Here is a 12,199-nt window from a genome sequence, read left to right as displayed (position 1 = left end):
TTCTGGTGACTTTGAAAAATAGTGAGGGTTGCCAAAGACCAATTTTTTTTTTTAATGCAAAAAACCTGAAGAGTGGTCGCAATGGGCAAATTTAGAGCAGAATCTGAAATTAGTTACACAAATGAGGTTCCATTTCACTCTCTTGTAAGGCGAATGAGTTATAAATAAGGCCACTGTAAATCCAGATGGACCCTGTGAAAAATACACAATACTAATACACACACACATATCTCACCTTTCTCCTGCCAAATTATACATACAGCATTATGAGTGCTTTGCGGCTCTCAACGAAGGCCTTGGAAGCGATGTATCTCTTACTTTTCTCCATTCCCTAAGTCCCTGTTATAAAACATTTGTCATCTGGGCTCTGTATCCCACGGCATCTGCATTATATTATGTTTAATCTCAACTCCAGGAAAGGAACACATTTCCTGAACTTCTAAGCACTATTATGATTTTTCCATCAAAATTCTAAGCCCTCCCGGTGACCTTAATCAAAGATTCTTACTGGAATCTCAAACTGATCAAAATACATACATCTATGTATTTAAGTGTCTGGGTGTGAGCGCGCGTGCACACGCAGACGCACCAGCTTTCCTAGTTAATAAAGCCAATTAACAATCAATTAACAAGCCAATTAACAATCAAACAAGCCAATTAACAGTGAACAATCCAACGTTGCAAAACTTAAGAGAATTAACAATGGCCAAAAACTCATGTAATTTGCGTGGGAGCCATAGTCATCTGCCATGGGGTGACGGACACTTCCAGTTTGCCCAGGACGTTAGGATTCCCACGACGTGAGATTTCAGTCCAGAAACCAGGACAGTCCCGGGCGAACTGAACAGTCACTCTAAACACTGCACAATGAACTTGGCAATGGAGATCTTTTTTTTAAAGGTCAAAAAACTCCACATTCTTCTTAGAATCGATGATCTTTCCAGAGGAAGAAAAAAAGTATACTTTGCTCTTATTAATCCTTTATTATTATCATCCTGGAATGTGTATCTCCATTATAAACCCCCTTAGACCAATCAGTTTTCCTCCTTCCCTCCCTCTCTCCCCCACCTCTCCCACCTCCTCCCCCTTTTTTCTCTCCACTGCCCCACCCCACATATTTCTTGCAAAAAAGTCTAATTTTATAAATACCACTTCGAACGATACTTTCGAGACTTCCTCTAAATATTTGTCAATAACACTCTTCTCACCCCACAGTCCTGCCTCCCGCTCCCCAATAATGTAAATACCATTCATTAATTGAAAGCACATGGCACATTCTGTGTGTCCGCTAAGTGTCTCAGGGATGGGGGCCATACCGTGTGAGTCACTCATGCATGGTCTCAAGGAAGAGCCAGAAGATGGAAGGGAAATACAGCCTGAGGAAAAAGTCTATAAAGATTTCTCGCTTTCCTAATCCCTTTTCTCTAATGTTTCTTTGTAAATTTGTCAGATGGGAATGAAATTGGCTCATAACTCTCCAGACGTGAAGAGCATCTCTGAAGAAAATTACGTACTTGTCAAAGCAAGGGGGAATTTATGTTGGTGTTCCTGAGCTGTGATTTTATCCCATCTATTTCCTTTGTGCACATCAGAGCAACTAGAGAGACAAAAAAACAACTCGTTTATGGATATTTTTTCACTCTGGTGCATTTTTTGCTTCTACTTTTCCCTTTTGTTTTCTTATTCACCCCCCCTCCTTTCATCTACGTTTATTGCCAGTGACAGTAAACTTCCATACGACAATCCTGTGATGATAGCAGCAATGATTTCCACCAGTATGAGGCAGTTCAAACAGGCACAAAGATGATTTCCCCATGGACAGTCCCGGAAGGTGCCGGCTACATTTTTGAGTCCTACCTGAGGCTGGCCAGGGACAATCTGGGTACAAAAGACTTGTTAATGTTCCTTCTGAGCGGTGGCATACTTCCTGAAATTGAATTCTTCTCCCTGGACTGCATGTGATGGCTTGTACATCCTGACTTTTGTTTTTGAACTTAGAAGCTGCAGAGCCTTGCCGGCTTTGTGGGCCCTCTGTAAATGACATGTAAACTAGCTAGAAATGTCAAGGCAGGTGTGCCTGGGTTCAGATCCCAGCTCTTCAAGTAACCGGGGTGGGGGCAGGGCAAAAATGTTCGCTGCTTGTGAGCTCGTGAGCCTTTCCTACTTGTTCCGTAGGGACACCAACTTCATGGGACCATCACAGGGATAAAAGGAGAAAGCTTCGGGATGGGGAGAGGCTGTGTAGCTCTGCAGTACAAAGTCTAAGCCTTTGCCCAATGACTCAACCTCTCCATTGCCTCAGTTTCCCCACCTGCAAACTGGACATAACCCTACCTCCCAGAGCTGTGATGACGAGCACACAAATCAAAAGAACACCAGCGAGGGGCGACTGGGTGGCTCAGTGGGTTAAAGCCTCTGCCTTCGGCTCAGGTCATGATCCCAGGGTCCTGGGATCAAGCCCCGCATCGGGCTCTCCGCTCAGCGGGGAGCTTGCTTCCTCCTGTCTCTTTGCCTGCTTCTGATCTCTGTCAAGTAAATAAATAAAATCTTTAAAAAAAAAAAAAAGAACACTGACGAGACTGCCTTGCATTTTCTAGCTGTTTGCTATTTCATTACATTTGCCAAGGGCCCGGCGCAAAGTATTTGTTCAATAAATATTTTTCATGTCCTCCTTTCCATAAGCTCCTTACTTGAAAGCCTGTTTTCATTCACTGCATTTCTTCAACACCCTGCACGAGGCCTATCGCACCGCAGGTGTTTGAGAAATGGAGAATTCATTAACGTCTGGAGGCCCTGTTATTGATGATATCCTATATATTTTGTTCATTTCCCTATTTGCTTTGCAGGACCTTTTAAATATTGAGAATAAGGAAAACATTCTTCTTTTCATGTTGAAGCTTACCAAAAAATGGTTCACTGAAAATTTAAGTAAAATGTTTTAGGGGAAGGCGTGTACAAGATACAATGTGGCATATTTTCAAACAAGCCAGGATTCTACAGGGGAACCGTAAGGTATTTCGAACCTTTCTGGAAGTCGATTCTCACGTAATAAAAAATAAGGCAGATGCTGTATGGATGTTTTAGATGGATTAGTAAGATTTTTCCAGAGGAGTTCCTTGAGGAAACATTAACTGGGAATCGGGGCGATTACTTACCTTAGGTAGGGTGCGGCCAAAGAACTGGAAGCCGGACGACCAGCGCATCAGTCTTCTCCTCCAGGAGTAACCGCGCTCGCTGGGAGAAAAGGTACAGGCGAGCTCCTCCGCCTTCACAGCTGAAATTCAGCGGGAGCGCTGAGGTTGGAAATGTGCAAGAGAAAGTTCTCGCTGGGCCCCCGATCCTTCCAGCTGGAGAATCTTACCAGTAAGCGATTGTTATTCCACGTGCCGTAATTAACCTGGCCTACGTGAAATTCAGTAAATTTCAGAACGCAGCGAGCCTGGTTAAGTGTTTCAGGGAATAGTTCAATGCCTCCAAAATGCCAACTAAGGGGAAAGCCGGTCTCCCAAAGATTGGGACGCCAATGTAATTTTGTTTTCCTCCTGTTAGATAATGTTCAACCATTAAGGTAATTATAAGGCTTCAGGGAAGCCCTGCTTTCCCCCACCCCTCACCCAGGTCTATTTCCTCTGCTGTTCTGATCAGAACATATATTGTTTATTACCCCCTCGTTTACCAGCCCCCAAATATCATTACAATGTCTGTGCCATGATATATGTACGGTTGTTACCCTTTTAATGGATAAAAAAAGATTTAAGTACTTCATTCTGTTGCATTTTGACAGCTGTTAGCCATCATTTTTCTATTCACCTGCACTTAGCAATCCAATCCCATAAAGGAAGGCAATCTCCAAAGGAACACGCACCGGGCACTGCTAGGTGATAATTCTGGATCATTCTGCACTATAAATACTGGACAAGTTTCTGCTGAGTCAGCAGTCTGTGACGGAGTGGCAGCCGTGCCCTTTTATCTCTGTGAGTGTCTCCCAGCAATTGGACCACCAGCCCCTGCAGTGAAAATCCATAGTATCGATCAGGCCATTTCTCCACTGTAATTCTTTTGTAGGAAATCCCTGATGACAAATTTTATCTGCACCACTTTTTGATCGCTGCTTTGATGTAAAGGATCTCCAAGGGCAGAGTTAAGCACTGGGCCGTTCCACGTTATCAAGCAGCCGTTTTATTTACTGAAACTACAATTGTGGTCACATGCACGCACAAAGAGAGAGAGAGAACCGGGAGGAAAAAAAAAAAATTGAGCCAAATAATATTTCAAAGAGAACAGAAGGCACAAGGCATCAGGGGGAGGGGTCCATCAGCAACTTGATCAAACACGGGTCATCAAAGCTGTTCCCATTTGCAACCACGGGAATAGTGTAGATCGTGTTTTGATAATGATGCTGAGATGATTTAGGGCTGTGTATGGAAATCGAGTTGGTCTTTCCTGTCTGCCCTCAATGTGTTAGGAGAATCCCTTTATCTGAGGATGTTCATCAGAGATTAGGATCAGGTAGGAATCTGAGACCCAGATGAACTTCTGTAAAACACCCAAACCCCCGAAGAAAGAAGGGAAAGGTTACATAAGAACCTATATCCTCCCAGAATTGCTAGTCCCGCTATTTCTGGGCATGAGTACAAAATGCAAAGAAAAGAAAATGTCCCTCCTTAGAGACTGTCTGCTGACATTTCCCCAGCTATGAATTCGGAAGGAGTCCCCTCGAGCCCCAGGGGCCTGGGGTGTGTAGGGAAGGCTGTCCTCCTGAATTGTTTAGGCAGGCACACACTCATGCCTAGCCTGGTTTCTCAGCCTCCGGAGGGTGACTATCTGGAGCCATAAAATTCTTTGTTGTGGGGGGTTGTCCTGTCCGCATTGTAGGATATATGGGGCTGTCTGTGGCTTCTGCTCATCCAATTTGTGGCAACTGAAAATGTCCCTAGACATTGCTAAATGTCACCAGGGGTGGAAGTGGGACTACCCTCTGGGCTGCAAAGCCGTGGTCAGGGGGGCACTTGTGGGGGTCAGGGAGTGGGGATGAATAGAGAAAGAGAGAAATATCCAAAAATTGGGAGATGCACAGAGGTGAGACACACAATGATCAGTAGCAGAAACCAAACAGTGATGAAGCTCATCTTCCCATTTTGATAGGTGCAAACTAGATTCTCTTAACCCAAATTCTGCCCACAGAAGAGGTTCATTTGGCCAGCGAACTTCATAATTGCACTTGAACTCTAGGTGCCCCTCCCTACCCCCATGACCTTAAAACTTGAAACTTAACTCTCACAGTGAAGTTACTGCCTGGACTTTGGGGGCATCTACGCCCTAATCCATCCTTGTGGTGATATTTCTAGTACAGTGGTTTCAACTGGGAAAGAACCTGACTCTCAGGAGACATTATGCAATACGGGACACATTTTTGGGTTGTGACAGCTGTGGTGGATGGGGAGGGCCTGGCATCTAGGAGGTGGGGGTCAGGAGATGTACAGGATGAGCCCCCTGATGACAAAAAAAAATAATATCCAACCCCAAGAGTTAGTGGTGCCAAGGTGGAGACACCTGTTCGAGCTAATTCGCTCCTCTCCTGCCCAGGCTTGCCTGTTTGCATTTGCTGGAAGCTGGAGAGAGAAGAAAATCTTCAGTCAGCGTGCAGAACAGTCTTGTCACAGGTATCTACCTCTCTCTTCTGTCCAACAGAGACATAAACAGTTCTTTATTGAAAACCACCCGCCTCCTTGGCAGGGTCTCTCAAGCTGATGTGAGGAAAACCCCAGCATCCTTCCCGTCCTGGCCCTGCAAGATGGCTGCCGTTTCCACGGGGACCTTATCACGCCTGAGTCTCTATCTGAAACACCCCAACAGCATCGAGAGTGCTCTGGGTCTATCTACCTTCGCTCACACACTTACAGGCACTCACTTGGCACTCTGCCAGCAGCACTGAGATGATCTTAGATGGTTTTATTCCTCGAATGGCTCCCACCATGGCCATGCCAAGGGAGCAAAGGCCCCCAAACTTGTAGCCAGTTCATTAAACAGCCGAAAACTCTACTTCAGTGACCACACTTATGTGCAGCTTGTCAAATGTTACCTCTGCTTGGAATCTGAGCTCCCCTTCTGGAGTCACGCCTGGTCTGTGCTGATGCCTGCAGAGGTCAAGTGAAGCTCCTGCGGGGGGCAGGGAGTGGTTGCCCGATGAAACACAGGAGGCCCAGCTAAATTTGAATTTCAGATAAACAACAAATCATGTCTTAATATTTCAAGAAATTTTTAAATACTTTTTTTTTAGTATGCGTATGTCTCAAATATGGCATGGGACATACTTGAGCTAAACAATTATTCAGTTATCTGATATTCAAATTTAACTGGGTTTCGGTATTTTTATTTTCAAAATATGACAATCACGGTCTGGGATGAACTGGAGAGAATTCGTTTCCTCTCAAGAAATCTACTCGTCAGGCGCCTGGATGGCTCAGTGGGTTGAGCCTCTGCCTTGGGCTCAGGTCGTGATCTCAGGGTCCTGGGATCAAGTCCCGTATCGGGCCCTCTGCTCAGCAGGGAGCCTGCTTCCACCCCTCTCTCTGCCTGCCTCTCTGTCTACTTGTGATCTCTGTCAAATAAATAAATAAAATCTTTAAAAAAAAAAAAAAAAGAAAGAAAGAAATCTATTCGTCTGCAGATTTGGCCGTGAGGGAAGGTAGGTTGCCAGATCTGATTTTTGTAGGATTTTTCTTGGGTCTTTAACACAAGCCAAGCACTGGCTGTTAGAAGGGATCCACTATTGGGTGCCTGGGTGGCTCAGTGGGTTAAGCCGCTGCCTTCAGCTCAGGTCATGATCTCAGAGTCCTGGGATCGAGCCCCATATCGGGCTCTCTGCTCAGCAGGGAGCCTGCTTCCTCCTCTCTCTCTGCCTGCCTCTCTGCCTGCTTGTGATCTCTCTGTCAAATAAATAAATAAAATATTTAAAAAAAAAGAAGGGATCCACTATTATCTCACTAAGTCCTCCCATCAGTGGAAGGCATGAAGGATTATCATCATCTCCATGGAGAACATCAGGAAAGTGAGGCCCAGACAGCATAAGCATTTTGGCCATGTGGATGCCAGAAAGGGCATATTTGGGGGTTGAAACCAAGCAGTCTTCACCCTTTCAGGAGAAAACACCCAACAGGTAGCTTCCCAAAGGGCTTAATAAGAGTAATAAAGTTGGTTCTAGGTACCTCCTTCCAGACACCAATTATGTTTCCTCAGCCAGGACTTTATCAAGAACAGCACCATTCCTGGGCCATATTAGAACCTAAGGCTAAAAGGAAAATCTGCAGTACTGACCCTGCCCTTATTTAAAATGGATTTGGACTTTGGGCAATCATCCATATTTTTTTTCTTTTTTTTTTTAAGATTTTATTTATTTATTTGTTAGAGAGAGCACAATCAGAGGGAGCAGCAGGCAGAGGGACAGGGAGAAGCAGGCTTCCCACTAAGAAAGGAGCCCGATGAGGGTGTCGATCCCAGGACCCTGGGATCATGACCTGAACCAAAGGCAGATGCTCAATGACTGAGCCACCCAGGAGCCCCCGTTTACATTTCTTTCTAAATTTGCACTGAAATATTATTTTTTTCTCAGTAACTAAGATTTGGGGTGCCTCCAAAGCAAATGTCTTAACTGCCCCTTTTACAAAGTAATATTTCTGTTTCTTGATAATTTTTCAGAATTTTGATGTTTTATGGGGGGGGATGTCTCATACTCAAAGGTGTCCATTACCTCTTTATTTAAAACAATGAATTGGGGTGCCTGGGTGGCTCAGTGGGTTAAGCCTCTGCCTTCGGCTCAGGTCATGATCTCAGGGTCCTGAGATCGAGCCCCACATCAGGCTCTCTGCTCAGCAGGGAGCCTGCTTCCCTCTTCTCTCTCTCTGCCTACTTGTGATCTCTCTCTGTCAAATAAATAAATAAAATCTTAAAAAAAAAAACCAATGAAAAGTTAGCAATAACTGAAATGCTCAACAGACTAGAGTTGGTTAAAGTAATTACAGTATACCAAATAAAGAAGTAGTAGACACCATTAAAAGGATACTTCCAAGGAGATTTTGGAAAGTGTCGGGAAAGGTCATCAAAAAGACATGACCACCAGTTGATCCATGAGCTGAACCCGGGCACTTGCAGGCTCCTCACCCCCTCCCCTGTCCTTGGACTCTGGGTTCTGCACTCTGTCCCTACTCTCAGAGGCTGTTCAAGGTCATAACCTTGAGACAGTGATGTGCTGTTGAGAACCCATACACAGTATATGTGACCAAGCCCAGTTAGGCCCACTTTAGAAACTTTTAAGATTTGGCCAGCTGCTGCAGGGATCCATTTGTCCTGCTGTCACCTAAGACAAGCCTCTTACGTAAGTTCCCTCTCCTTTTTAAAACTGCCACCTACCAACCTGGAGTGGTCTGCCTCTCTCTTCGGTCTCTCCCAGCCCTCTGAAAATAAGGGCCACTTTCTCACTGCAGCTGGGAAGCTCCTGGGAGGGTCACCCACCAACAAAGGACACTAAAATAGTAATGGAAAGTGAAAAACAACAAGAAAACAAAATCATATTTGCAGTATGATCTCAGCTATGCTTGAAAAAATAGAAGGAAAACCAGAAAACCCTGGGGGAGGGAAAAAAAAAAAAAGCCACAGCAAAAGGTAACCACAGTTTTCCCTGAGGGAGATTGCAAGAGATTATTTTTTCTTTCTTCCTAAAGGTAGTGGAGTACCCAGAAAAAAATCAAATGGGAGTTTTGCAATCAGACAACTGTGTTTGAATCCTGCCTCCAACATATGCTTTGGGCAAGGTGTTTAACTTCTTTCTGCCTAAAACTAGCTACCTCAAAGATTTGTCATGAGTCTTTAGGATTGTGTGTGTGTGATGTGTAAATGCACACACACACACACACACACACACACAATGACTTCCACAGTGATGAATAAGAGACTCCATAAATAGTAGGTTGTCAAACATTATCCTTTTCCAGTAGCTGCCAAATTTTTGATAAGAAACAAATATAGCTATTATAATCAGAAGAAAATAAATAATGAAAATATTTGGGGAGCCCTTGATACAAGAAAATTCCCTTGGTAGCGTTAGGTATCATTTAACTTTTTCATAAGATACAGCTTCGGGAGAGAATGGGCTGCATTCAAGGAGTTTCCAGAGACCATGAAGAGAAGAATGTGTGGGATGAGAGAGAGAGCAGGAACCCAGCAAGCCTGCAGCCGGCTCTACTCCTCAGCTACGAGCAGGTATCTGCTTTTCCTTTTTTTTTTTTTTTAATTATTTATTGACTTTTGAGAGAGAGAGAGCACACACGAATGCAAGCAGAGGAAAGAGCAGAGAGCCCGATGTAGGACTCGATCCCAGGACCCTGAGATCATGACCTGAGCCAAAGGCAGATCCTCAACCAACCGAGCCACTCACCTGCTCTTCTTTACAAGAAACATCACCTTATTCTGTTTCACAAGAAGCAGGGGCTTTTCTCCCACCCCGCCAACCCTACAGGTACACACGTCAAATCTAGGTGGTGCCTCCCTTCTCTTGAATTCACCTTCTTATCTCACACCAGCTGCTCTTGGAGCGCCTAAGTCCCTGAACCACTAGAGGAAGGAAGACGGAGCATTTGGAAATTTAAAATGAGGATGGAAGGGTTACCTGGGTGGCTCGGTGGGTTAAGCCTCTGCCTTTGGCTCAGGTCATGATCTTAGGGCCCTGGGATTGAGCCCCGCATGGGGCTCTCTGCTAAGCGGCGAGCCTGCTTCCCTCTCTCTCTGCCTACTTGTGATCTTTGTCAAGCACATAAATAAAATCTTTTTAAAAAATAAATAAAAAATAAAATGAGGATGGAAAACAAGAAATCACCAGAAAATAACATTTTCCATTACTCCAGAGCTCTGCTACCCCCACCCCTGCCAATGAGGACCAAGGTGTCACAAACTACACCCGGACACCCAAGTCCAGCTCACTGCCTGTTCTTGTAAATAAAGTTTTATTGGAACACAGCCACGACCATTCACTTACCTCCTGCCTACAGTCGCTTTCCCTCTATGTTGGCAGAGCCAAGCCGTAGCAACAGAGACAGTCTGGCCCTCAAAGCCAAATATATTTACTCTCTGGCCCTTTATAGAAAATGTATGCTGACCCCTACACCACTGAATGAGCTAACAAAGCATACTGTAAATGCTTTCATTATTTGGTGGCTAAGCAATAAACTGAACACATCAAGAAGTCCATCCCTCCTGTAGAGTGGAGAGATCAAGAGGACATGAAGGACCAGAGGAGGGGGCGCTAACTGACAATGAGGAGGGAAGATTAATGAGAGAAAATGAGAATCCAGGTGTTAAATACCCCAATCTCAACATGTAAGACCCAACTGGTCCTAAGGAGAAAACTCTCCTAAACAATTTTTTTTTTTAAGGACTCCTAGGCCCTCATTAACTTAGACACATCTTTCATATAATCGTTCCCAGCTGATGAGACTGGGGAAAGCCAGCATTCAGATACACTTTTATGAGGATTCAGACAAACACTATAGATCATTCTCTATTCATCCTTCTCCCTTATGTCAATCACAAATTCATTTCTGCACTCACAATGTTCTTACTTTACTTGGAAGCATTCATAATATTTGTACGGTATCATTGTTGTTCTTATACTGAAAAACTCAATTTTCTGCCCCATATTTCAAACATTGCCTCCAAATGAACTACTTGCATTTTCTCAATGGTCAGCTAAAATCAAGCAACTTTTCCCCTTTTTCTGGACCCTGAGCTTGCCTTCTGAACCAAGGGTGTCAATGTCTCACTATGAAAGCTGAATTCTTTCAAGGTGGAATTTAGTCTTATTTCTTGGTGTTAAGAAGAAGAAATCTTATTAGGGCAAACTTATACATTCTGATGCAGGGGATAAGTATTTTGATATGTTAAGTGAGGTGTGTTTAATTCCTGGTAATTTATTCCCACCTCATGGCTTGTCTCCATTCAAAGTTTATTCTTTTTATAAATAAAAAGATTTAACTTGGCATATCTTGAGATACGCGTGGAGACTGGCAGCTTGCCCCCAGCTAGGTTTATCATAGAGGATCTGAAGGGCAAAGGTGTCAAAGTCTCCAGTTTCGAGTTTCAAAGTAAAGGTCCAGGAAAAAAAAAGTTTTTAAAAAGTTACAGAAGAATATAGGATTAGGCAGAGCAAGTTTTTCCCACCCAATTAGAGGTGGAAGAGAAAGAGCCATGGAAAACAGATTTAGATGCTTGTGAAACTGTAGGTTCCTAGAAAGGAGCCCCAAATCGTAGGCCCACATACAGATCCCAGAATTGCCCTAAAATGGAGGGAAGGGATAGAAACCACAGAGAATTTCAAGGATCCAAAAGGAGAGGGAGCTGGGATCTGCTCCCTTGGTGAAACTTGAAGGGTACAAGGTTTGTGGGGATCGTTCAGATGGTGTGAGAGCAGTGAGAAATGGGTAGGCAAATCCCCAGACTGTCAGATGGGTCTGGGAAAGCTCTGGAGTAAGCTTCTTCATGCAGGCGTGCCCAGGATGGTTTGTTTTTCCTCTGTATGGCCGGAATAATACAAACATAGCCAAAGTATGAGAAGATGAACCGGCCTTCTGGGTCAGGACTAGCACAAGGCAGGAGTATTACGTGTGCCCTGTATAACATTAGGTATCCCATCCACCGAGAGGATGCTAAAGATTAAAGTCAGTGTGCTGTCCCCATCCCAACTATCCACTGATTCTCTATCCTACTTAAGGGCCTTTAGAACATACATTTCTAGGATTTATGAGTGCAAATTCATGTGCTGAAGTCCCATCCCCCAGCCCCTCAGAATATGACTATCATTGGAAATACAGTCTCTAAAGTAGTCAATAAGTTAAAATGAGGTTGTTGGGTGGGCCTTAATCCACCACGATGAGTGTCTTTATAAGAAAAGGAATTTTGGACACACAGAGAGACACTGGGACAGACACACATAGGGAGAAACCCATATTGGGATACAGTGAGAAGGTGGCCATCTAAAACCTGAGGGGAGGGGCTTCAGAAGAAACCGAACCTGGTGACATCTTGATCTGGGACTTCCAACCTCCAGAACTATGGGAAAATTAAGAAACAAAAGTTTCTTTCTTGCTCTCGGCAAACCAACTATAGGTCCAGGCAACTCGGGACATGGGGGAGCCCAGCATTCAAAGCT

At 44.2% G+C, this 12,199-nt stretch overlaps 1 long non-coding RNA gene across 2 annotated transcripts; it reads right to left on the bottom strand.

The window, feature by feature from the left end:
* Window positions 1–1,651: 1,651 nt before the first annotated feature.
* LOC125109736 (uncharacterized) lies at window positions 1,652–10,106 on the bottom strand. 2 transcript variants are annotated; one of them, XR_007130363.1, is made up of 5 exons: window positions 8,414–8,511; window positions 6,083–6,159; window positions 3,811–4,007; window positions 3,156–3,356; window positions 1,652–2,031 (listed from the first exon to the last, which is right to left on the bottom strand). It is a non-coding gene; the product is annotated as an uncharacterized LOC125109736 (long non-coding RNA). The 2 variants fall into 2 exon arrangements; XR_007130364.1 differs by lacking the exons at window positions 6,083–6,159; window positions 8,414–8,511 and adding an exon at window positions 10,031–10,106.
* Between the last annotated feature and the right edge of the window lie 2,093 nt (window positions 10,107–12,199).

Source organism: Lutra lutra, chromosome 9, assembly GCF_902655055.1.
Source record: "Lutra lutra chromosome 9, mLutLut1.2, whole genome shotgun sequence".
NCBI classification, from domain to species: domain Eukaryota; kingdom Metazoa; phylum Chordata; class Mammalia; order Carnivora; family Mustelidae; genus Lutra; species Lutra lutra.
This window is presented reverse-complemented; position numbering and strand designations above follow the sequence as displayed.